Source organism: Cryptomeria japonica, chromosome 1, assembly GCF_030272615.1.
Source record: "Cryptomeria japonica chromosome 1, Sugi_1.0, whole genome shotgun sequence".
Taxonomy (NCBI): Eukaryota; Viridiplantae; Streptophyta; class Pinopsida; order Cupressales; family Cupressaceae; genus Cryptomeria; species Cryptomeria japonica.
The window spans coordinates 323,517,825-323,520,985 of NC_081405.1; positions in this window are offsets into that span (position 1 = coordinate 323,517,825).

Below are 3,161 nucleotides of genomic sequence, written 5' to 3' on the forward strand. Positions count from 1 at the left end.
AACTACAGAGCATTGATGTGTAGCTGCATGAAGAGGAAGAACTGCAAAACATTGATGAGCAGCTAAAGGGAGAAGTAGGTTTTAATAGGCTTGATAGTTTAGCATCCACTGTAGAACAACTTATTGAAGCAGGGAGTAGAGTTGTAAAGATGAAACCTAGGGCACCTATTCATAAACCACCTACTTCCCTTACCAGTCATGCAGTCGCACTTGCCATTTACCAGGAATAGGAATTGGAAAAATAAAAAATGTAGAGGATAATTAACCAGCAAAAGAAGATTGTTGAACAAAAAGATGAGGAGATTGCTCAACTTAAAACTAAGGTGGAAATGGCAGCCACTATGGTACCACAACTAATGCAATGTCGAGCACCTCCTTGTGTTTACTCTTTGTATTTAAAGGAACAACATATCTATTCGAGATGATGAGAATTGTCAGGGATGTTGTTTCCTCGTTGCAAACACCTGAGGAATTCTATCATGTTTATCAGACATCTCCTACAACCATTAAGAATCTGCTCTGTGGATTTTATTTACATAACTACATTGTTCCTGATGATGTTGATTGGAACCCTCTCCTCTACATTGGACATATCCAATTGAGAGCTCTCATGTCATGGATGCAAAACAAAATAGCAAGAGGAGAGCAGTTCTAGATACATAGAAAGGAATAATTTGACCTTTCATTGCCATTGAGGGATGAATCAAGAGAGCCTAGAAGACTTTATTTTGATTGGCAAAAGATTGTATATCAGCCAAATTATGCAAAAGATATTCTACCCTTAAGAGAAGAGGTGTATAAAGAATATGAACAAATGGCTACAAGGGATGGACAAGTAGCAATAGGACATTTGGTCCAGTGTTGGAATAGCCTACCAGATGAGTTAAAGCAATCTGAGCCACACTTCTTACAAAAATACCATGCAGCACTAAAGAGAGCACACAAATATATGCACTTGGGAAGAACAAAGGGAAGACATTGGTTGCATCTTAGTTTTTAGCCTCCAATCCTCCTATGACCACTATTGGGATGCAGGGATAATGATCCACCATATAGTGAAGTAGAAAAATGTACCAGGTGGATGATATTGGAGAAAATGGAAGGATTCTACTGGAGTTTGTCTGTAGGAGGTTCTGGGTAGGTTACTCCTAGCAATTTCGAGAGTCAATGCCAAAATTTGGAATTTTCCTATTGTTGGAGGATCAACAAGAAGTTATCTTAGGGGGAGATGATGAGCCTAAATAATGGCTCTATTTTTGATAGATTTTTGTTATAATATTCCTTCCTAGGTCTTGTGATTAGATGATATTTGGATCAGGATACTCTCCTAGTTGATACCTTTTAAGTGTTTCTGGAACTGATTTGTCTGATACTTAAGGTTGCCATATAATAGTTTTTAAATGGTTTATCTATGCAAATATCTAAATCAATCTTAAGTATGGTTTATTTTATGTCATGTTAGCATTAGCATATACACATGTTTGTTATGCACGTTAACATCATGGTGCAGGGTCGACAAAGGAGAAGGAAAGACTAAGTGGCAGTTTAAAGGAGCACCAAGCATGTAGCCACAATGCAGACCCAATCAAAGAAAAGTAGCATTAAAGAAGATCAAAGCCACTTGATCGGTTCTTCAACATAATAATTTATGAGACATTTATAACTGTTCTTAGTGGAGCTTAGATCTAGGAAGCAAGTCATGCTATATTTTCTCAGCTGCAGGACAAATGTTGTTATGTTTTCCTGCATTGACTTCTTCTTTAGCTTAATAAAACCTGTTCGCCTATTCTGTAGGAATGTGATTGATCAGTTAGGATTTTTTTATAAGTTTCCATATAAATAAAGGGGTCTCTCTCTCCTCTCGAGGATAGAAGAGAACGACCATGGTATTTGTAATACCTAGTCTTTTGATGCTCATGTATTTTCACAGTCGATTTGGAATAAAAAGATCAATGTGATTTTAAGCTTAACAATTGTAATCTAAAAGTTCTAGATATACTCACTCAAGGGGGGCAACTTGGTGAGTAATCCTTTGTGTTTTCCAGTTAGTTTCCATCTTGCAACAATTGTTATTTCGGCAATTGTCTATTCCTACAACCACTGGAAACAATTCCTGTGTCTGTTCCTACAACCACAATGGTATAGTAGTTTCTATTCGCTTGCCAAAACATTATCGTTTGGCAGTAGTTGCTTAAGTTATTTCTAGATGTGAATTCTAATTAAGTATTAGTTCATTATGATTTTGCACGTTTACTCCAAAGAATTTCCTTTCCTGTAGTAAGATAGAATGGTTACGATATGAACTTGGTGTACATACAGTGCTGGCCCATTTTAAGTTTACATCCCTGGTCGATAAGTAAATGAGCCTTTTCTACAGGAAATCAAGTTATTCAAGGATGTCTAATCTCTGAATTATTTTCATTACCCAGTTGCCATTCCAGTTGTGAGGACCAACAATACCTAACTGAAGGTAATTATAACAAATGTTGTTTTATAGAAATCATCAACTTTTTGTAAAGAATGAGCTTCTCATCCTTTGTCCCATATTCATCATTAGCTTGTCATATGACCAGCTAAGAATCACCATACACTTCAAGATGTTTAATTTCCCACTGTACTGCAATTATTACTCCTATGATTGGGGCTTCATACTTTGTAATGTTGTTTGTGCACTGAAAAGTAATTCTATATGATTTAGGGATTGCATCCCCCTGTGGAGTCAAAAATAGGACACCTACCCTTGAGCCATGTTGTGTATGTGATCCATCAAAATAGATTTTTCATTCAAGAGTAGATGTGATATTGAACAAGGATTCATCTAGGAAATTGAATAATAATTTTTGTCATCTTGGATAAGAGCTTCGGCCATTTGATTTGCTATTGCTTGTCCTTTTATAGCCTTGTGATCTACATACTATATATCAAAATCACTCAACATCATAACCCATTTAACAAGGTGGTTAGTTAGTGTTTCCCTATCGAGTAGATGTTGCAATGGATATATCTCTGAGACAAGAAAAGTTTTGTGACTCAACATGTAATGTCTTAGCTTCTGGGTAGCGAAGAGAACTGCTAGACATGCATGTTCAACTATGGTATAGTTCAATTTGTAACCAACTAGAGTTCGGATGATATAGTATACAACTCTCTCTTCCCCTTTT